The 23,386-nt window shown below is 48.0% G+C and overlaps 1 long non-coding RNA gene across 1 annotated transcript; it reads right to left on the reverse strand.

Annotated features, from left to right (window-relative positions):
* Window positions 1-3,533: 3,533 nt before the first annotated feature.
* On the reverse strand, window positions 3,534-22,492 carry LOC133237398 (uncharacterized). The gene is made up of 3 exons (XR_009733178.1): window positions 22,404-22,492; window positions 12,864-12,914; window positions 3,534-3,776 (listed from the first exon to the last, which is right to left on the reverse strand). It is a non-coding gene; the product is annotated as an uncharacterized LOC133237398 (long non-coding RNA).
* Between the last annotated feature and the right edge of the window lie 894 nt (window positions 22,493-23,386).

The following is a 23,386-nucleotide window of genomic DNA, read 5'->3' on the forward strand; positions in this document are numbered from 1 at the left end:
GACAAGGATTGCCCTTTTGGTTTGTCTTCTCTCTCCCATTCACTAGCACCTCAATATGTCCTCTGCCTCCATACAGTCTCTTTTGCAAGTTTATATAGGCAAAGAACACGTGTCTTCACTTTCCTGAATTATCCCATGCCACTAAGCTGAGTACGTTGCACCCAGGATATGCTTGGTCAGTGCAGACATAGCTCCTCTTTCATCCTCGAAGCCTACATGTTTGTGCTAAGTTGCTTCAGTTGTGTCCAACTCTTTGGGACCCCATGAACGGTAGCCTGCCAGGCTCCTCTGTCCATGGGATTCTCCAGGCAAGAATACTGGGGTGAGTTGCTATACCCTCCTCCCGGGAATCTTTCCGACTCAGGGATCGAAACCATGTCTCTTATATCTAACTTCGTTGGCAGGTGGATTCTTTACTAGTAGCACCGCCTGGGAAGCCCTCGAAGCCTGTGCACACAGGGTTCTTCGGAAATCGGCGCCAGTGACCCTCACTGGCACTCTTTTTCCTTCAGTACCTTGCGTTCCGTGATCAGACCGGGATTTCCTTCACCTTCAATCCTTTCACTGACCCTTTGGAATTTAGCTGACTCACTAACCAAGCACTGAAGGGCAGGTACCAGCAAGTTACTTTAAAAATCTCTTTTCACCTTGCTTATAGCTTATGGGAATTTGCTGTATGGCTCAGGAGACTCAAACAGGGGCTCTGTATCAACCTGGGGGGGGGCGCAGTGGGGAGGGAGATGGGATGGAGGTTCAAAAGGGAGGCGGTGTCTGTATACCTATGGCTGATTCATGCTGAGGTTTGACAGAAAGCAACAAAATTTTGTAAAGCAATTATCCTTCAATAAAAAAATTTAAAAAAAAGCCTCTTAAGACTTTGCGGAGTTTGTCGTATGTTTGCCATGGTTACAAAGGGAGCTGGCAATACACAGCGTGTGGCAGGAAGTAATGAATTGTCCGTGACCGTGAAATGTTGGTTTTTGTGAAGGGCTCTACGGAGGCGCTGCAGGAGGACGGTGTGCATCGAGGCGGGAATTAGCAAGGTGTTGGTGCCGAAGAGTAAGCCACTTTTTAGAGTGACACCCATGTCACAGTGTCAACAGGGGCAGGGGTTTTCAGTGACTCGTATGATGAAGAAAGAGGCGTGATTCAAAGGCTGTCACTGTGGGAAGCCTTGGTGCTGTAGCAATGGCACACCACTGACCTGCTTTAATAGGATGCAAATAACCTGGTCAGGTGGCAAATGTGATTCAAGCTGCCATATTCTGTGGCAAATGATTCGATGTGTTTGTGTTCTCAGTTTGTTTCATTCTATATGTGTGGAAAGGAAGAGATGCTTGCTCCTCCCTCTGTTCAGCAAGCAGCCTCCTCATCCCACAGTTTTCTGATTCCTCCTTGGTTGTTGTGGTTCAGTCGCTCAGTCGTGTCCGACTGTCTGTGACCCCATGGACTGCAGCATGTCAGGCTTCTGTGTCCTTCACTATCTCCCAGAGCTTGCTCAAACTTATGTCCATGGAGTCGATGATGCCATCCAACCGTCTCATCCTCTGTTGCCCCCATCTCCTCCTGCCCTCAATCTTTCCCAGCATCAGGGTCTTTGGTACTTTGTGTAAAATGTGGCTGTGACCTTTGGCTGGGGGCTAAGGGTGGACCTGTCTGATCACACAGTCCCATAAGATGGTTTCCATTCTGGCTTCACTGACTCCAGCAATCCATGGCATGCTGCTAAATCTTTTACAACCAGCTTCCTGGGGGTGGGGGCAGGCAGTGGGGAGAGAAGCTCAGCTTAGTAGCATTTCCTGATTTCCACGGTATAAATATTCCCATCTGTGCTGATCTCAAGCTGCTAGATGACATCATTGAACGTGGAGTTGGAAAGATGAGCCATTTGGCTCTAGCTCAGCACTGCCAGCAATCCTAACACTTACCCATGGCTGGGCATCCTTGTAAAGAGGGGACAGAATCAACATCCTGATTTCCTGCTCATTGTGAGGTGAGGAGGGCAGCTGTGTACCCCGGAGTCTTGTATAGGTATTCTGTGCATCTTAGGTGGCGAGGAGACCAGCATGGCCCCTTTCAGTAGGATGACTGTATTCTTCATAGTCTTAACAGGGACACTTTCATGATAAAAGGGGATGTTGTTAACGTTTATACTAGGACCATGGCACAACTAGGGCTGTGCCTGGAAAAGCCAGGACTATGTGATCACCTTCCTTTAAAGCAAAATATGGACTTAGTAGGGAGAAGGCTGTATCCATTCGAGGCCTCCCCCGTCTTCCCCATCTCTGGGCTTGGTTCTCTGTCCAGGGGTCCTGGAGTCCCCATTCAACCTGGCAGGGCCAGAGTCCACACAGCTCCGAGAACCATGTGTGTGTTCAGACTGATAGCTTCCCTCGAAGCGTATTTTCAGCCACAGCAAATGCCCCTTCCTGTCCCAGCAACTGTGTCAGCAGCTCAGTGCTACTCTTGTTGGTCGAAGGCCAAACTGCCTATCCTTCTCATAAAAAATAAAAAACATATAAGATCTTATGGGAGGAAAAAAAGAGTCCAGTAAATAATCCTCTCTTTACAGGACTCTAAATTTGCCTTTAGTCCTTGCTTATGAGTGTGTGGACATATTTATTGATGGAGTTGTAATCAGTGCGTGCAAACTATTGGGGGTTCTTCTTGTTTCCATTTAGCATTATTTCACACACTCATTTCCATATATTGACTCAGTCCGCACGCCTATCATTTTTTATGGCGACATAGTATTCCATCACGTTGACATGCTCTAGTTTTACTCCCTGTTCTCCCAAGAAAATGTCCTGGCTTCAAGCTGGCTGGCTGTCATGACTGCAGGCTGGCAGGGAGAATTCTGGCTGGTTCCTGTTGTGGGAGGAGCTGATCCATTGGGCAGGGGATCAAGTTGATCAGTAACGTGTTTCAGTTTGGGGACTGAGTCTCTAACCAGTCCCTGTGACATATGCAAATGAGGCTCACTGAGAGATAATGGTACACATTTGGGGTTTTTTCTTTTTGGAGATGGCATGTCTCACCTGAGCAAAATAATCTTAACTAAATTTTTTTTTTAATTAAAGTATAGCTGATTTACAATGCTGTTAGTTTTAGGTGTCGAGTGTACAGCAAAGTGACTCAGTGATATATTATATATATATTTATATTTTTATATGTATAAAGAAATATATGTGTATTCTTTTATGGATTCTTTCCCCTTATAAGTTATTAAAAATATTGAGTAGAATTCCCTGTGTAATACAGTAGGTCTTCGTTGTATATCTGTTAATCCCAAGCTTCTAATTTATCTCTCCTTTGCCCCCTTTCCCCTTTGGTAATTGTAAGTTTGTTTTCTATGTTTGCGGGGTCTATTTTGCAATAGTGCACATTTTTGCATGTTAAAGTTCAATGTTAACACTCCCTGTCTTCTCCTTTATAACTTCAGCTCCTCTGCGGTCCCCGACTTGACCAAGAAAGGCCACACATCAATAAGCACATTTAACAGGGAGGCAACGAGCATTAACGTAGGCATGGGGTGACTTTTAAGTTATGCCTGAGAATACAGACAGTTTAATAGAGCAGCATCCGGGTAAAGTCTGCTGACTCCAGGGCTTCCGAGAAACCCCAGGCTGCCCAGTGGCTCCTCCAAGACCACAGAGGCTGAAAGTAGAGAATTCTGCTCTGCATGTTGAAGTCCCTGGGCCTCACGGTTCACTTCCCTGGCACTCCGAGTCCAGGCCCAGCTTGGGGTTTGCTTCGGGTGAGTGCTGCTTTGGCGCCTAGGGAAGATCAATAAACAGCATGAGGGAAGAAGATGATACTTAAGTGCAACCTTTGGCCTTGAACCTAAGGCTGAGTTCATTAAATTTGATTATCTTCTTGTTGGGGTTAAAGTCTCGTCTTTGTACAGTGAACTCGCTGATTTCGTGGGGGTGAGTAACCTAGAGGGGAGGTTTGACTTACCTCCCGAAGCGCTTGCTACTTGGCAGCCTCTGTTTCAAGCACTTTAGGCATTGTGCGTGCATGCTAAGTCATTTCAGTCATATCTGACTCTTTGTAGATCTATGGACTGTAGCCTGCCAGGCTCCTCTGTCCATGGGATTCTCCAGGCAAGAATGGAGTGGGTAGCCATTCCCTTCTACAGGAGATCTTCCCAACCCAGGGACTGAACCTGGGTCTCCTGAAGTGCAGGCAGATTCTTTACCATCTGAGCCAGCAGGGAAGCCCACTTTAGGCACATGAATTCCCCAAATCCGCACAACTGTCTGAGGTATATGCTATTACTCTCTCCATTTTATCAATGAAGGAAGGAACCAAACCCCGGAAAGATTAAGCAACTTGCCAAAGTCACGAAGTTGGCACAGGGCAGATCTGGGATTAGATCTGGGATTAGAACCCTGGGTTTGCTGCCAGGGTCTGTGCCTTAAACTACCACACTGTTTGAGTGAAACTCCAGTCTTTTCACCCAGAAGTGGGTCTGTCCTCGCTCTGCCCTTGGCCCCTTCTGCTCCAGGCCAGACGATGCCATCTTTAGCCTCCGAGGAGGAAGAACGTTCAGGATGGGCTGATTCTGTCCATCTGAGCCTTGCGGGCTGAATGAACAATTGGAAACACACCCAAAAGGATTAGCCCCAGTTTTGTCTTTAATTTCCTTCCTGAATAGATTTTTCCTCTGCTGATGAAATCTGTCCCAATTTGGGGATGGGTGGGTAGGTAGGGGAGCCTTTAAGGATTTGGTTTCAGAAGGTTTCATATGTCTGCCAGGAAAAATATGGGGAGAGATTTCATGCTTCAAATGTGGTGAGAGACTGTATTCTTTCATGGCTTATCCATCCATCCATCCTTCCATCTTTTCCCTATTTTTCCACCCACCTCCATCCATTCATCTGTACTGCCTATTTATCTACCCATCTAATCTATCTGATCTGTCTCTATCAACTATCTATCACCTATCTGTGTATCTATCTAGCCATCATTTTTGCAGGTTCATAATAGCGATGTTGAGGCCACCAATCTGGATGCTCCCTGGTATCTCACCGCCACAGCCCTGTTTATGGCCATCGTAAAATGTCTGTGGAGAGTCCAACGGCTGATTTCCCAGGGTCTTTTTCTCCTGTCTAAGGGATCAGGAAAAAAAATCTATCAGCTGGAGAAATTAAGCCATTTTTCTTCAGGGGAGAGAAATGGAGGAGCCAGCGCTCCACATTAAAATGCTGCAGTGGATTCCAGATGAGTGAAAAATTGGTCTGCATAGTGAGGAGTCTTGAGGAGCGATCTGGAGGGTTTGTGGCTGGCTCCTGGCCAAGGCGCGTGGGGTGTGTTGGGCGGGGGACAGGACATCAAGGCGGGATGAGTCAGGCAAGTGGGTCTCTGGGACTTTCACTCATGGGGAGCCGGCGCCAAGGCGTCACCCTCCTTAGTCTCCCTGCCATTTATTTTTCCAAAAAGCTGGTTGTCCAGGTGCTTTTATCAGAGAGGGGCAATTTCTGGGCTCCTCTTCCAGTTATCTCTCTTTACGCCCTCCAGATGCCTGACCACAACCTCACTGCCCCTCACAACTCACACAGGCCAAGTCTGCAGGAAAGAGGGGTTCAGCCTTCGGAGGGGGCGGGGCCTGTCATAGAGGAAGGACATTAGCCCAGCTTCAGACAATTAACCCAAATATGATCCAGGTATAATGCTATGACCGGCCGGAAACCTAATCAGGGCCCATCTGTGGTCCTTAACAAATATGAGCAGCCGCTCTGATGACAGTAAGCAGGTTACCGGGAAGCCACAAAAGCAGAATTCATTTAAGGATGTTGGCCCCGACCCCGCCCTTGCTGGGGATTAGCTTCCTGCGGGCTCTCAGACGCCCAGTCTTCCTGATCTGTCCTGGCTCTAAAGGGCCATTTCTCACCTGGGAGGCTCTTGGGAGCAGAGGCTGCTTTGTCTTGTCACTACCTTTGCAGGGTGAGTCTCCTACCTACAGCCTTTGCTCACTTCCTCCAGAGGCATCCCATCATGGGAGGGGAGAATGGGGCTCTGGAGAACTTGAATGCAAATCTGCTAGGTGGGTGGTTAGAGCGTCACTGATAAGGTAGGAATGGCGATGCCTACCCTGCAGGGCTGTTGTATCCACCTAGCAGGCATTCCAGCAGCGGGAGCTGATGGTTCATTATTCTTTGCTGCCTGGTGTGAGTGGAGGGGTGGGGAACTCCTGCTGTTCCCAAGTGTTGCCTGATCTACAATGTCTACAGCTCCACCATCACTTTCATTTATGTCTAATTTCATTCCAGAGAAGTTTCTGTGCTCTACTCCCTGAGGTCCTCTGAAATGTCCAATATTCATGGGAGAGGTAACATATCAGACCTGCCCTTTTCACTTTTTCCCACGAAGTCCCCTAATAACAGAGGGGTGTGAATGTGTATATTCTGGGTGGGTGTGTCGATTGAGCCATAAGGCATAGCAAGTGTGGGATTTCTGTGAGTTTTTTTTCCTTAAAAGTGTATGCCAATTTTGAAGTCTACTCTATAACATAAGGATCCTCTGAATGATTTATTTATAAAAAGTAATCCTAAAGGACGGTCTTCCCAAGTGACTCGATGATAAAGAATCCATCTGCAATGCAGGAGATCCAGGTTCAATTCCTGGGTCGGGAAGATCCCCTGGAGTAGGAAATGGCAACCCACTACAGTACTCTTGCCTGGGAAATCCCATGGACGGAGGAACCTGGAGAGCTACAGTCCATGGGTTCACAAAGAGTCAGACACGACTGAGCTACTAAACCACCGCCACCATCAATCCTAAAAGAAATCAATCATGAATATTCATCGGAAGGGCTGATGCTAAAGCCGAAGCTCCAATACTTGGGCCACCTGTTGCCAACAGCCGACTCATTGGAAAAGAAGCTGATCCTGAAAAAAAAAAAAAAGAATCTGATCCTGGGAGAGACTGAAGGCAAAAGGAGAAAAGGGTGGCGGGGAATGAGATGGTTGGATGGCATCACTGACTCAATGGATGTGAGTTTGATCAAACTCTGGGGTATGGTGAAGGACAGGGAAGCCTGAAGTGCTGCAATCCATGGGGTCGCCGACAGTCAGACACGACTTAGCAACTGAACAGCAACAAGCATTAGATGATGCAGGAAGAGGCGTGAAGGTTGCCCATTGGTCTAGGGATTCCTAACGCTGTTTTCTAAACCTGCTGCATTGGAATCACTGGGAGAACTTGAAACCACACAGCTACCCAGACACCACGCCTGAAAGCTTGACCCATGTTTCAGAGTTGGACCCTGGCAATCTGGGTTTTAGGAAGTGTCCCTAATTCCCTGATTTGAGGTCAGGCTGGGGACCCACTTCAGAGTAAATGCCCCCAGCCTCTGCCAGGTAATCTGCAGAGAGGTGTGTGTCTTTAAACGGAGGAGGGGGTGCATGGGAGCTAAAGCCAGGTGTTGCACTCAGAAGGGAGGTAAGGAAGGCTCACAGGAGGTGAGGACATAATGTAACCAGAAGTTCAGGGGCTGGAGGAGGAGGGCAGACACCTGTCCGAAGGCTGACTCCTCCCTACTGTGACAGCCAAGTGGGCAAGAGCTTTTATAGAGGGAGGGCGGGGGCTGCATGTAGAAACAGCACAGTCAGCTCTGACAGTCATCTTGAGACGGGTCATCGGTGGTCTGACCTGCATTATCTTGATTGTTTTAGGTACAGCTATTCTTCAGTTCCAGTGCTGGTTATTTCCATTTCTTGAGGCCAGTTCTCAGAATTGTGGCAGGCTATGTCATGGGGAAACTGGAAACAGTGGCTGACTTTATTTTGGGGGGCTCCAGAATCACTGCAGATGGTGACTGCAGCCATGAAATTAAAAGACGTTTGCTCCTTGGAAGAAAAGCTATGACCAACCTAGACAGCATATTGAAAAGCAGAGACATTACTTTGCCAACAAAGGTCTGCCTAGTCAAAGCTATGGTTTTTCCAATATGGATGTGAGAGTTGGACTATAAAGAAAGCTGAACACCAAAGAATTGATGCTTTTGAACTGTGGTGTTGGAGAAGACTCTTGTGAATCCCTTGGACTGCAAGGAAATCCACCCAGTCCATCCTAAGGGAAATCAGTCCTGAATATTCTTTGGAAGGAGTGATAGTGAAGCTGAAACTCCAATACTTTGGCCCCCTGATGTGAAGAACTGACTCATTAGAAAAGACCATGATGCCGGCAAAGATTGAAGGCTGGAGGAGAAGGGGATGACAGAGGATGAGATGGTTGGATGGCATCACCAACTCAATGAACATGAGTTTGAGTAAACTCTGGGAGTTGGTGATGGACAGGGAGGCCTGGTGTGCTGCGGTCCATGGGGTCGAAAAGAGTCAGACATGACTGAGCGACTGAACTGATGCCATGGCTCCAGTCTGGTCATCATGTAGTTTACTTCTCCACCTGGGGTTTCCAATATCTATAATTCAGCTCATAGGATATGGTTCAGAGTATTACCTATAGCCCCTGAGAAGGAACTAAAGGTCCTTGGCTATGCTTAATGAGTATATTATTATTTGGTCTCCTCTGATTGGGCTTCCCAGGTGGCTCAGGAGTAAAGAACCCGCCTGCCCATGCAGGAGACTCAGGAGACACAGGTTTGATCCCTGGGTCAAGAAGATCCCCCTGGAAGAGGGCATGGTAACCCACTCCAGTATTCTCACCTAGAAAAATGCCACGGACAGAGGCCTGGCGTGCTGCAGTCCACGGGGTCACAAAGAGTCGGACACGACTGAGCACACATGCACTCCTTTGACTGTGTCCCTTCGTTTCTGCGTGTTCTCACTTCTCTGATTAAACTTATTCTTAGAGAAAAACCCTTCCACAGACAAAAGGCAGGCTGAGGATGTGGCTGGGTGGATAAGGGGAGACCACAGGGTCCTGCTCCATTTCAGTGAGACAGACAAGGAACTGGGGCTAAGAAGTCGGTGAGATGGGCCTTTTATCGGCAGATTCCACTTTTGTGAGCTCTGCCTTGGCAAGATCAGTACCGAGGTCAAATCTGCCCGAGCCTGTGGCTTCTTGTGGATTGGTGGCCTGAACGCCACCAGCCCTCAGGAAGGTAGAGGGCATGTGAGCTGGACTCTGACCGAGCGGCTGGCCCTGCCACCCGCCCCCCGAGGCCTGGTCCCAATTTGAGTTCTGAGTCAGGCCCAGGTGGGGAGGTCCCCAAGCTGCTGCTAGTCACACGGGCACTGCAGAAGCTGCGTGGCACTGTTTCTCTGATGGTTAGGGAGAGGTGGAGGGGGGTGCCTGGACGCCCTGGAAGCTTCTCTAGGCTCCTGGTCCAGGACGGGACTTCCTGGTTAATCCTGGCCGGGGCCTCCCCCTGCACTGCTGGGACCTTCCCTCCATGTTTGGCCCCCATGTGGATGCTCCCCGTACCCCACGCCCCCCGACCCGGGCAGGACCCCGTGTGTTTGTGTTCCTTCTCCTGCGATCACGACGAGCACAGGGGCCGGCCAGGAGCATCCCGCTTCAGATTTTCCAGTTCGCCGACCAGGCGGGCCCGAGCCTGAGTTTCTGTGGAGGCAGGTGACCCCTGGGGACCTGACCTCTGACCCTCATCCCTCGGCAGGGCCAGTTGTCAAGGAGATGACAGGATTGAATTCCGAGTTAAGGGACCCAATCCTGTCTAATTTTATCTTCACTCTCATCCCCTTGCCTGCCCTTCCTCCCTCTCCCTTCCTTTTTTTTTTAAAAATCCCATGCAGCCTTTAAAAGAATGGTGGTCATTTTCGAGGTGGTGGCCAAATCATTACTTGATTAAAGTAAGACCTTTTGTTGGCTTTTAGGAAGTCCCTGATGTAGAATTATTTTGCATATTATCCGCACAGGATTGTCTTACATTATTGATCGCTTCCAAGCACTTGGCTGCACTCACTCACCTGTAATCCTCACAACATCCTAGGAAGACTTTGTTACCTCCAACTGTCTATTACAAAACATAGAGATTAAAAGGCAAAGCCCACAGCTAACCAGTAACTAAGCTGGATCTGCATCTCAGGTATCCGGACCCGCACTTTGGAGCCAGCCAGGACTTTGGACAGGATGTCTAACCATCTCTGGGCTCCTGGAGGCATTACACCTCTGGGGCCGGGTCAGCGCATTCAGTCAGCTGTGCCCAAAGAGGTCTGAGCTCATTTCAGTGCCTAACTGTTGATACTGGTCTGCTAATACTCAGCTTATGGGATACAATGTCATCCGTATCGTTTGTTAAAAGCTGTCCACTTTCCAAGACAAAACTGGAAATGGTGCCTCTTGCTTCTCCTTTCAATACCTACTTCTTTCTGCTCATTTTGAGATAATAAAAATGCATGATATTTCTAAAACACCACTCATTGGGCTTCTTAGACATTCACCTAGAAACTTGCAAAGATATGAAATAAAATGATGACCAAACTCAGTGGGGGAAGAGTCACCCCTGTCCTCTTGGAGGCTGATGGAGGAGTCAAACCCACATAAGCAGTCCTTTTCTGGTACCTATGAAAAATCTAGGATGAACCCTCTCTACCCGTTATTGTTCCACAACCCAGAAGTATTTTTGTTTGTTCTTATTTCAATTTTTAGTAAAGAACAATCAGCTGGAAAGGGCGTGGCTATACCACGTAGATGAAAGTGAAAGTTGCTCAGTCGTGTCTGACTCTTTACGACACCATGGACTATCTGTGGAATTCTCCAGGTCAGAATACTGGAGTGGGTGGCCTTTCCCTCCTCAAGGGGATCTTCCTAACCGAGGGGTCAAACCCAGGTCTCCTGCACTGCAAGTGGATTCTTTACCAGCTGAGCCTCAAGGGAAGCCCAAGAATACTGGAGTGGGTAGCCTGTCCCTTCTCCAACGGATCTTCCTGACCCAGGAACAGAACCGGGGTCTCCTGCATTGCAGGCAGATTCTTCACCAACTGAGCCATCAGGGAAGCCTGACCCCGAGGACCCAGGCCCAGCGAGGGACATCCTGCTTCCTTCCTGCCTCTACTGCAGCTCTCTGATCAGAACTTCCCCCTCAGGGCCTCCTCCCGGCTGCCGGTCCCTTTAGCCTCACTCCCGCTCCAGATGTGCCCAGAATGAGCACCCACACACACAGAGCAGCCAGGTTTCTTCCTCCCATGGAGACTTCCCCAACCCGCATTTCCAGTTATTTAAAGAAGACAAATAAGACTTTTCTGTAGGATGACCACGTGTCCTGATTTGCCCATGACTGTCAGTATGATTATGACAACATAATCATGAATTGTGTGTTCTTTTTTTAATTGGAGTGTAATTACTTTACAATGTTGTTAGTTTCTGCTGTACAACAACGTGAATCAGCTCATGTATACGTATATCCCTTCCTTCTTGGACCTCCCTCTCACTTCCCCATCCCACCATCTAGGTCATCACAAAGCCCTGAGCTGAGCTCCCTGCGCTTTATAGCAGCTTCCCAGGAGTTGTCTGTTTCACCCATGGTGGTGCATATATGTCAGTCCTAATCGCTCACCTTGTCCCACCCTTCCCTTCTCCCCTCTGTCCACATATCTGTTCTCTATGTCTGCATTCGATTCCTGCCCTGGAAATATGTTCATCTGTATTATTTGTCTAGATTCCACGTCTATGTGTTAAGGTACAGTATTTTTCATCAGAGAATTGTGGTTCCTTTTGACTCAAATTGGTATCTTCCCTGGTGGCTCAGACAGTAAAGCGTCTGCCTACAATGTGGGAAGACCTGGGTTCAGTCACTGGATAGGGAAGATCCCCTGGAGAAGGAAATGGCAACCCACTCCAGTACTCTTGCCTGGAAAATCCCATGGATGGAGGAGCCTGGTGGGCTGCAGTCCATGGGGTCACAAAGAGTCGGACATGACTGAGCGACTTCACTTTCTCTTTCTTTTGACTCAAATAAGATATACTATTTTGGACACTAGATTAACCTGGTCTCTCAATTTTTGGGCTCAGGGGCAGGGCACCTTCATTAACATTACCTAAGTGTGATGCTCCCATCTGAAGTCACAGCAGGCTATGGAGAGAGACATCAGGAGGTGGGCATTTCATACGGCTTGCCCCACTGAGTTACAAGTTCTTTTATCTTGGTTTCCTCAGAGCTTGGGCTTCCCTGATAGCTCAGTTGGTAAAGAATCCACCTGCAATGCAGGAGACCCCGGTTCTGTTCCTGGGTCGAGAAGATCTGCTGGAGAAGGGATAGGCTACCCACTTCAGTATTCTTGGACTTCCTTTGTGGCTCAGCTGGTAAAGAATCTGCCTGCAATGCGGGAGACCTGGGTTTGATCCCTGGGTTGGGAAGATCCCCTGGAGAAGGGATAGGCTACCCACTCCAGTGTTCTGGCCTGGAAAATTCCATGGACTGTATAGTCTATGGGGTTGCAAAGAGTCAGACAGAACTGACCGACTTTCACTTGCACTTTTCACTTTCCTCAGATCTTGGCCCAGGGCCTGGAACACACTGGAGTGACGTGTATGTGCTTAGTTGCTCAGGCGTGTCCAACTCTTTTTGAGACCTCGTAGACTGTAGCCCACCAGGCTCCTCTGTCCCTGAGATTTGCCAGGCAAGACTACTGGAGTGGGCTTCTATTTCTTCCTCCAAGGGATCTTTCCGACCCAGTGATTGAACCCTCATCTCTTATGGCTCCTGCACTGGCAGGAGGATTCTTACCACAGAGCCACCTGGGAAGCACACCCTAGAGCAGTGATTCTCAAACTTTTTGGTCTCAGAACTCTTTTGCATTCTTAAAAAGTATTGAAGACTCTAAAGAGCTTTGTTTATGAATATTATATCTAACATTTAGGAATTAAAACTAAGAAAATTTTAAAATATGTATTGGCGTTGGTTTACATTTTTGCAGGTCTGTTCAGTATGTTACCTAATAGTTTGTTCTTGCAGAAACGCCAACACGTAGTCTCTGAAAAACTCCCTGGAGAGAGAAGGAAAAAGGCAAATAAGCTCTAGAATTATTATTTAAAAAAATAATTTTGCTCCCATGGGTCCCTGAAAGCATCTCAGAAACTCCTGGGAGTCCCAGACCATACTTTGAAAACTGCCTCCCTGTCTAGAGACTATCATACTGAGTGAAGTAAGTTAGGCAAAGGCAAATATCACATGGTGTCGCTTATAAGTGGACTGCAAAATGAAATTGGTGTAAATGAACCTATTTAGAAAATAGAAATAGAGTCCCAGATGTAGAAAACAAACTTACAGTTACCAAGGGGGCAGTGGGGGTGGGAGGGATAAATTGGGACATTGGGGTTGACACATACTACTGCAGGTAAGACAGAGAACTGATAAGGGTGGTCTGATAGCACATGCTGTTCATGGGTTCTCAAGGCAAGAACACTGAAGAGGTTTGCCATTCCCTTCTCCAGTGGACCACATTCTATCAGGCCTCTCCACCATGACCCATCCGTCTTGGGTGGCTCCACATGGCATGCTTTAGTTTCAATGAGTTTCACCCTGCTTATTAAACTTATATGCAGAGTACATCATGAGAAGCGCTAGGCTGGAGGAAGCACAGTCTGGAATCAAGATTGCTGGGAGAAATATCAATAACCTCAGATATGCAGATGACACCACCCTTATGGCAGAAAGTGAAGAAGAACTAAAGAGCCTCTTGATGAAAGTGAAAGAGGAGAGTGAAAAAGTTGGCTTAAAGCTCAACATTCAAAAAACTAAGATCATGGCATCCGGTCCCATCACTTCATGGCAAATATATGGGGAAATAGTAGCTGACTTTATTTTTCTGGGCTCCAAAATCACTGCAGATAGTGATTGCAGCCATGAAATTAAAAGACGCTTACTCCTTGAAAGGAAAGTTATTACCAACCTAGATAGCATATTAAAAAGCAGACATATTACTTTGTCCACAAAGGTCCATCTAGTCAAGGCTATGGTTTTTCCAGTGGTCATGTATGGATGTGAGAGTTGGACTATAAAGAAAGCTGAGTGCTGAAGAATTGATGCTTTTGAACTGTGGTGTTGGAGAAGACTCTTGAGAGTCCCTTGGACTGCAAGGCGTTCCAACCAGTCCATTCTAAAGGAGATCAGTCCTGGATGTTCATTGGAAGGACTGATGTTGAAGCTGAAACTCCAATACTTTGGCTACCTGATGTGAAGAGCTGACTCAGTTGAAAAGACCCTGATGCTGGGAAGGATTGGGGGCAGGAGGAGAAGGGGACGACAGAGGATGAGATGGTTGGATGGCATCACCGACTCAATGGACATGGGTTTGGATGGACTCTGGGAGTTGGTGATGGACAGGGAGGCCTGGCGTGCTGTGGTTCATGGGATCGCAAAGAGTCGGACACGACTGAGTGACTGAGCTGAACTGAACTGATAGCACAGGGTTCCTCAGTTGTGTCTGACTCTTTGTGACCCCATGGACTGCAGCACGCCCAGCTTCCCTGTCCATCACCAACTCCCCAAGCTTGCTGAAACTCATGTCCATAGAGTAGGTGATGCCATCCAGCCATCTCATCCTCTGTCATCCCCTTCTCCTCTCGCCTTCAATCTTTCCCAGCATCACGGTCTTTTCAAATGAGTCAGTTCTTTGAATCAGGTGGCTGAGGTATTGGAGCACAACAAGTCTCTGTAATGACCTATATGGGAAAAGAATCTTAAAAAAAGTGAATATATGTAGATGTTTAACTGAATCACTGTGCTGTACAGCAGAAACTAACACAGCTTCCCTGGTGGCTCAGATGGTAAAGAGTCCGCCCACAATGCGAGAGAGCTGGGTTCGATCCCTGGGTTGGGAAGATCCCCTGGAGGGGGAAATGGGAACCCACTCCAGTATTCTTACCTGGAATCCCATGGACAGAGGAGCCTGGCAGGCTACAGCATATGAGGTCGCAGAGTTGGACACGACCGAGCGACTAAGCACTGCACAGCACAGCATGCTAAGTGAAATGTCAGGAAAAGACAAATACAGTACAATACATGTGGAATCTAAAAACTGAAACAAATGAGTGAATCTAACAAAGAAGAGCAGACTCTCAGATAGAGTGAAGAACCAGTGGATACCAGTGGGGAGAAGGGAAGCGGGAAGAGCAATATAGGGGTGGGGAGCGGGAGGCACAAAGAATTAGGTATAAAGTAAGCTGCTGCTGCTGCTGCTGCTGCTGCTAAGTCGCTTCAGTCGTGTCCGAGTCTGTGCAACCCCATAGACGGCAGCCCACCAGGCTCCCCCGTGCCTGGGATTCTCCAGGCAAGAACACTGGAGTGGGTTGCCATTTCCTTCTCTACAAGGACATATTGTTTAACGTGGGGAATAAAGCCAATTATTTTATAACTGTAAATGGCATATAACCTTTCAATATTGTGAATCACTATATTTTATACCTGTAACTTACATTGTACAACTATACTTCAATATTAAAAAGAAGATTAAAAAACCCAACACATTTGAGGATACTAAAGAAAAATAAAGCAGGTCGGGGGTACCTCCCAGGGTCCCGTCTGCTGCCCTCCTGGCCTGGATCCTGTCCTTTTATTGTGCTATGCTTCAACTTCTTTGCAGTGGAGGTTAGTTTTTTCCGAGGCGTCCCATTGGCCTGGGTCATGGAAGTGCAGAGAAACGGGTTCTGTGTTTCCATCTGGGACCTGTGAGTGGTTTTCTATGAATTCCACAGCTTGGGGTCCTGGCACCCTGAGGGGAGTTCACATTCAGACTTCCCTCTGTGGGAACCTCAGTTGTGAGATTTCAGTTTCACTTGGGAGAACTTTTTCTTTCCCTCTGGTGCTCCAGGCAGATGATGCCTCTTTGCCATTCTCTGAGCCACTGAGAGAGATTTCCCCCCGCTCCCTCCCCCCCACCCCCCACCCCCACCGCCCGCCAAGTCTTCTCTTCGTGGAAGAGGCAGTTCTTCCACAGGTCTGCTTAGAGTCGGGGCCCCAGGTCTGCTCCGTGTGATGAAAGCTGGATCCCACTTTGTGTGTGCCATGGGGACCTCTATCTGCCTGGCTCTCCAGCCTCAGTCGGTTCCATTTTATAGCTTCTTTTTCCCTCCTGTTTTCTTTCTTTCTTTTCAGTCTGGCTCAAAATTTAAAACATATCTTGGTTATATTTTATCCAGGACTTCTGTGTGTCTGGAACAGGAGGGAATAGACAGTAACTCTGATTGCTGTGCTACTAGGATTTTAGAACGTCTTTTTATTGGCTTGTCTCAGCCCCTGAAATGCTCCCTCTGGCCTCCTGCATTGTGGTTAAGAGCACGATTCTAGAGTCAGGCTCTCTGGATTCAGATTCTGGCTCCACCACTTATAAAATGTGCACCTATGAAAAGTTAACTAAGCTCAGTCTCCTCATCTCTACAGTGGGACACTCATAACACTGACCTCCTTGGACTGTTAGGAAGATCAAATAAGTTAGCATTGATAAGGTGCTCAAACGGGTGTCTGGAACCAGTTGTGATAAGTCCTCTGTCCATGGGATTCCCCAGGCAAGAATACTGGAGTGGACTGCCATTTCCTTCTCCGAGGGATCTTCCCGACTCAGGGAACACACCCAGATCTACTGCCTTGCAGGCAGATTCTTTACCATCTGATCCACCAGAGAAGCCCATATTAATAGGTGCTAGTTGCTATTTATTTTGCTTTAGGGACTTTCCCCGTTAGTCTGCTTCTAATAAAAGAGTCAACTCTTGGAAAGTATACCCGTCAGGTTACTGCTCTGTATTCACTGCTAGTATGTTCCGTTTATTCTGTTCTCAACCAGTTGTCATTCTGCAGAGGAGAGACGAGGAACCCGAGGAATTGGAGTCTAGTGGCTGAGCTTTGACGCGGACGGGTGGTTCCTGAGAAGGGTGGTCAGGGAGGCTGGTCTGTCTAGGTGTGGATCCAGAGGGAGCGATCTTTGAGAAAAATTGAGAAACTGGGACTTCTCTGGTGGTCCAGTGGTTAAGACTCTGAGCTTCCATTGCAGGAGGCCAGGGTTTGATCCCTGGTTGGGGAACTAAGAACCTGCATGCATTGCAATGCAACCAAAGAAAAAGAAAAAAATTTAGAAATTAACAAAGAAAAGAAGCTATTTCTGATGTTGGCTCTTTCCTATGGTTTTGAAGAAGGAGTCTGTCTTTTTACTGGAGTCTTTGTCTGGGCCACTTTTGCATTTATTTTTTACTGACAAGAATATTACTTCCTGGTAGACGCGTCTAGGAAACATTTTTAAATATTCCTGTGGGACGCTAAGTGTCTGATGAGTTTCTCTTCCTGACGTTGTAAAGTAAGTGCTCAGCCTTGGAGTCTGGACCTCCTGTGCCTTCCTGAAAAACACTTGGATGGGTCAGGCTGCAGAGAGATTTGCTACAGATGGATAATCACTCTATAAGGGCTAGGAATCTTGGTGTGGACCCTGGGGTCAACTTTGGGGGAATAAGAATACTTGGATACATATGCTTCTATTTCATGTTTTGTAGAAAATGAATATATTGGCCAGAGTGAACTTTGTCTCAATAACAGGTATCCGTTGAGTACCTACTATGTTCCAAACATCAACATCCAGGAGGCAACCATTATACTAAATTTCCTAGACATTCTCTCAGATTATTCTCTACAGGCAAAGACACACACACACATGCATTTTGCAAAAGGTACTTTTGTGTACCTTGCCTTTTCACTTAACATTGTATCTTACAGGTCATTTTGCATCAGTGCATTCTTTTTAATAACTACATAGTGTTCCACCACATGGATATACCATCGTATATATGAATAATGCCTAGTTGACTGAGAGTTAGGTTGTTTCCAGTCATTTAAAAATGCTGCAGTGTATGATCTTATACACACAGGTTTCACAGAGGTGAGCATATATCAGTAGGATAACTTCCTAGAAGTAGAATTTTTTAAAAATCCATGTACATCTTCTCTAAAAATGCCAAGAGGGAAAAGTTCAGGCTTTTGAATGAATCAATGGGCTGTGGGAAAGCGGTGCAGCAGGGCGCACTGGCCCGGGAGTGCTTTATTGCAGATAATCAGCCAGTGAACTTGGACAAGTCCTTTTACTTCTTTGAAGCTTAGTTTCTTCATTTGTAAAATGGAGCACTGGGTCATTCAAGGCTGAGGGAGAAACGCCCATGAACCCATGCATCTTTTCAAAGCATTTACCTTCCTGAGAGTAGATTTCCTCTTGATTCCCAGGCTTCTCGAAGCTGGGTGCGTGCATGCTAAATTGCTTCAGTCGTGTCTGACTCTTTGTGACCGCATGGATGTAACCCACCAGGCTCCTCTATCCATGGGATTCTCCAGGCAAGAATACTGGAGTGGGCTACCATGCCCTCCTCCAGGGGATCTTCCTGAACCAGGGATCAAACCCAGGTCTCCTATGTCTCCTGCGTTGGCAGGTGGTTTCTTTACCACCAGCACCACCTAGGAAGCCCAGAGCTAGGTGAGGTGGTGGTTTTGTTTTTTATTTTAATATTTGTTTATTTATGTGGCAGCATCAGGTCATAGCTGTGGCAGGTGGGATCTTTCATTTTGGTGCATGGACTCTCTAGTTAAGGCGCATGGGCTTAGGTGCTCTGAGGCAGGTGAGATATTAGTTCCTCCACCAGGGGTTGAACCCAGGTCCCCTGTATTGCAAGGCAGATTCTTACCCTCTGGACTGCTACTGAAGTCCTGAGGTGGTGGGGTTAGGTTCTATTACTTCCTAAGGAGAAGGCACCCTCCACTGCCAGCTTCCATTTTGCAGGAACATGCAGTTCAGTGAAAACAACCCTGAAGAACTGGGGAGTCTAACCTGTCTTATCCCAGTTGGGTGACATTGGGAAGTCCTCTTTTCTTGTATGGCCTCATTCTGTTGTTGAGTGGATGAACCAGGGGGAGGTTCGGGGTTCCAAAGAAGGTTGAAGCCCATTTCCCTTCCCCCCTCTTTTTTTTTTACACAGGGGACCCTTCACAGGACAAACATGACTTCACTGTGTCCAACTTCCAAACAGGACTGAGTCCCTATAAGCATCCTTCCTTCCTGTGGCCAGTATTTGCTCAGAAGGGTGAGCCAGTCAGGGAGCCCCAGGTAGAGAGAGGAGAGATAATTGCTGGTGGGAAAGATTAGACTAATCCCCATAAGCCAGCAAGGCCGCTGATGAAACCTTTTCTTCGGGTTCTGTCTGTGGTGCTCTTGTGACAGATAATCATTCATTACCTGAAGTAAGCCCTGAGCTTTCCCAAGAGTCGGGTTGTTCAGAAAACCCTGACCCAAGTGTGGGCACCAGTCATGATGGCGCAAGTCCAGGCACCAGAGGGTCCCAGTCCTTCACCGATAGGCATCAGTCACTAGTGGTCAGACGCAGAGCTCTTGGTTAATGAAAGACTATTGCTGGTTGGTAACGGAAGTGTCCACACGACCTCAGATAGTGACCTTTGCTGATAAATTTTCTTTATAAATATTTTTGTTCAAGTTCAGGCTTGAGCCTTAAGGGCTGATTAGTGGAGGTGTGTACACAAAGAACAAGGCTGGGTCTTTGCAAGGAGCTTTGACTGACTGTGATGGTATGAAGTTGAGAAACATGAATGATTAGGATTTGCTGTTGTGTGGAAGTTTCCTCCATCCCTCAGGAAGAGTCTCACCTTTCACGTGAATCTTATCCATCCTTGAGCCTCTCCATCATCATAATATCCCAGTTTTCCTGAAACTTCAGACTAAAGTGAATCTCCACACTTAGAAAATTCCAGAATGGGGAGACAGCTCTGGGGCACCTTAAATTGAGGTCTCCTTCTGCCCCAGACCACCAGAAGAAGAGTGTGTCCCTGGCACCCAACACTTGCAGGCTGCAAGCAGAATGGCGGCCATCTTGGTGGTCAGATCTTGTACAACTCAAGCCCTGATCACTTTACCTGGTGTCAAGCCTACCTCTTAGCGCGTATTTGGGATCTCTTGGAAGACTCTGTCAGACTCTTCCCAAGCATTGCCTGGAGCTCAACTTTTCTCACTTCTAGAGTTTTCTCACCTGACCTGGCCCCGTTCTTTACAGAGTGATCCCAGCACACCTTCCCGCCTCTCTCCTTGTTGCCTGGGACCTTCTCTGCTTACAGACTCCCAGCCACTGGCTGCCTCGGGCTGGGCTTCTGTTCTGGGGTCCCTGCATGTGCACCTGCTCTGTGCCCAGGTGCCTGGCTTGGAGACTGAGTCTTTTGGAAAAAGAGCCAGCAAGGCAGTTCTGAGGGGACAAACTGTGAGCTTCCAGAAGAGGCTCTGAAGGTTCTTTGTGGGCAGTTCTGAGGGGACAAGCTGTGAGCTTCCAGAAGAGGCTCTGGAGGTTCTTTGTGCTCCCACCCCCATGGCTTCTGCCCATCTTTTGCAGCTTTCCCCTCCTTGCGTTTCTTCTGGCTCCCAAGACCCCAATTCTCATGGCTCCATAGCCTGGCAGTGTCACTCTGTTGGTTGACTTCACTCATCAGTAGGTGGCATGAAGAGCTGGTCCACTGACCCTGTTCAATTTAGCTGGTGTCTAACTTTATAGCTGGGTTCTTCTCACATTGGCTTTGACCTGTCAGAGGGCCCAGCCCTGTTCTGTAACACGCCTGTGAGATGGGGGAACCTTTATCTCTGGCTCCCTCAAGTTTCCACATGGTAGGGCAGTATTAGGGGGAACTCTTTGGTCTTATTTCTGTCTCTCCTCAGGGCTGTATCTGTCAGGCCACGTTTTCCCCTGAAATGCAGACAGCTTGGGCCCATCTTCTTGGAACAGGCTGTCCCAAATCTGCCTCCTGCCCTGCCCCAAGTGGAGGGAGCTTACTTTTCTTACTTCCCAGCAATGCTGCCCAGGCCTGGGACTGTCACTCCCAACTGGGGAGGCAGGTAGGACACAGGTGGAGGCAGGCAGAGTGCTTATAACTCTTCACACCAGCCTCTCGAAGCCTCCACTTCGGGCGAAGAGGCTGATACTTTGGCGCTAGACGTAAGGAACCCACCTGTCAATGCAGGAAACGTAAGAGATGTGGGTTCGATCTCTGGGTCAGGAAGATCCCCTGGAAGAGGGAATGGCAACCCACTCCATTATTCTTGTCTGGAGAGTTCCAAACAAGGAGGACAGAGGAGCCTGGTGGGCTACAATCCATAGGGTTACATAGAGTCAGACACGACTGAGCAACACACAGGTAAATTGAAACTGGTTATCCACTGGCCAGCCCCAGGAGGGAGGAAGCGTGGAGAACAGGTCTCCTCACTTCTAGTCAGTAGTGGGAATTAAAGTGCCGTGGGTCTCTCACCGACTCAGTTGCTAACTCCAGAGCTTTCTCTGTGTAATTCCTCTTTCTGATAGCTTCCTGGCTGAATCCACCAGGAAAATGGTCTTCCTCTGATGTATCAGCCCTTGTTGCTGTTGTTTTAGTTGCTAAGTCGTATCCAGCTCTTCTGCAACCCCATGCGCTATAGCCCGCCAGGTTCTTTCTGCCCATGGGATTCTCCCGGCAAGAATACTGGAGTGGGTTGTCATGTCCTTCTCCAGGGGATCTTCCTGACCCAGGGATCGAACCCAAGTCTCCTGCATTGGCAGGCAGGTTCTTTGCCACTAACCCATGTGGGAAGCCCTCCCTCCTGAAAAAGATTTCCCCTCCCCCTGCAGGCCAGGGTCATCTACCCAGGCTCACGTGGTGGACATTAACAGGGGGTCACCTTTCGCAACAGCACGACAGTGACTTTTCTCCTTTCCACGTGCCTGCCCTTCCAGACCAAGAAGTGTCAGCAAACACACGTATTGCAGTCACGAGGAGCAAGCCTTCCGAAGCCTGCTGGCCAATTCCATCATGCTCCTGCTGGAGTATGAAGGTGCCTGGGGTCTTCTGCGCACCTCCGGCACTTGCAGGAATAGGTGAATCCACCTGAGAAATCTTTGGCTGCCAGTGTCATCGGGCCACTGGCCACCCTGCGTGACCTTTCCCTCTGCCTTCCTGCAGACACAAATGTCCCCAGAGGTGCGTTCAACCACAGAAGCCGGGACACAAAACTAGGTTCTGGTTTTCCTGAAGGGGTTCACCCTTCCTCAGCGCTACGGCCCTGGGGAAGGTTTGCAGGGACCAGACAAGGCTTTCATCTCTATCTTTCTCTCCAGCTCTATCTTTCTGCCTTTTCCAGACTTGTTCTTTGTTTAAAAAAAAAAAAAAGGTCCGGAGGGGAGGAGCCACGGTGGCTGTTGTCCAAGGGATGTAATTTTAACCCCCTCTGCTCCTAAAAAATCAATATTCCTTTGAGTCTCCGTGAAGAGTATTTTATAGACTCCTTTCTGAGCAGCCCCAATCTGTAAAGGCTGATATTATCTGATGACCCTTCACTTACTTACACATTTTTTTTTTTAAACAAAGTATTTCCTGAACCTCACCTTTCTCTAGAACTAAGACCTTATTGCATGTATCTGTTTTGTGACAATATGTCTTATCTGTCCAGTTTGAAAAGAAAAGCACCTCATTTACATACCTGGAGGCACTGGGGGGATGACAAAGGTCATCAGCTGACGTGGTAGCCTCCAGCTGGACGGGGAGCGGGAGGGAGGGCAGCCATGTTGTCCGTGAAGGGAGGAGGGAGGGCAGCCATGTTGTCTGTGAAGGGAGGAGGGAGACTCCAGGCTCTCAACCAAAGGCAGACAAAAAGCCATCAGCTAGAGAGTGTGTCTCCTGTGATCGGGTCCGGGCTTCACCAGTGTTGCCTCAGACCGAAGGCACCCAGGTTTATTCTTATTGTACGTGTCACTTCACAGGAGAAACAAGCCACCTCCACTTAACTGCCAAATTCCAGAGCTAGAACAGACTTCAGATGGCGTGTCATCTGACGTTACAAACTGACGGCTGGGCAGGCCGCCACGTGCACGTGTCTTTTCGACCTGAGCCGCTTTTGTGGTTTGTGTCCTTGTTTCTTTTTTTTGTCCCCCCTGGTTTTTATTAAACCTTATATTTTATATTGGAGTATAGCCAATTAACAATGTTGTGATGGCTGGTGGCTCAGACAGCGGGAGACCTGGGTTCAATTCCTGGGTTGGGAAGATCCCCTGGAGGAGAGAATGGCAATCCCTCTCCAGTATTCCTGCCTGGAGAAATCCCATGGACAGAGGAGCCTAGCCGGCCATAGTCCACGGGGTCACTAAAGAGTCGGAGAGGACTTAGAGACTGAACAACAACTGAGCACCTTATAGGCACTTTGAGTGACTGTTGAACGCCTCTAGCACAGTTGGCTCCGATTGTTAATAACTAGCACAGAGGAATGAAAGCATCCACATCTGTTCCACCCAACCATCATGTTAGCAGCCAGTGAGGCTGCTCTTGCTCAGAACTGGTCCAGAACTTGACCTTTGACCTTGCTTTAGGGGCCATCTTTGAGCCACTCGAGAAAACCTGTCCTTTTTCTTCGTTATCATGTCAAAGTTTCCACACAAACAACACTTACCACCTTATTCAGTTGTGAGT

This window comes from Bos javanicus, chromosome 24 (assembly GCF_032452875.1).
Source record: "Bos javanicus breed banteng chromosome 24, ARS-OSU_banteng_1.0, whole genome shotgun sequence".
NCBI classification, from domain to species: Eukaryota; Metazoa; Chordata; class Mammalia; order Artiodactyla; family Bovidae; genus Bos; species Bos javanicus.